The sequence below is a fragment of the Varroa destructor genome, unplaced genomic scaffold (assembly GCF_002443255.2).
Source record: "Varroa destructor unplaced genomic scaffold, Vdes_3.0 BEIS01000005.1, whole genome shotgun sequence".
NCBI lineage: Eukaryota > Metazoa > Arthropoda > Arachnida > Mesostigmata > Varroidae > Varroa > Varroa destructor.
In genome coordinates, this window is record NW_019211458.1 from 13,508,126 (window position 1) to 13,508,393 (window position 268).

The following is a 268-nucleotide window of genomic DNA, read 5'->3' on the forward strand; positions in this document are numbered from 1 at the left end:
GTAATGCATTATAATAGAATGGATGAAGTTCCTTTCCGCATAATTACTATCTATGAATAATCGGTGTACCATTTTTAGTCCATTAGTTTCAGTCTGTACAACCCAGAAATTCTATTTTGGACATATAACATTGTTGCTGTGCAGGTGTACACATGTGGAACTATACAGCCAGAATATCACCAAGACCATACAGCACAATGTTACACAGTGAAAAAACTAGCAAAGGTACCACATGACTCTCTAGCAGAAACGAAATTACTCGAAGATC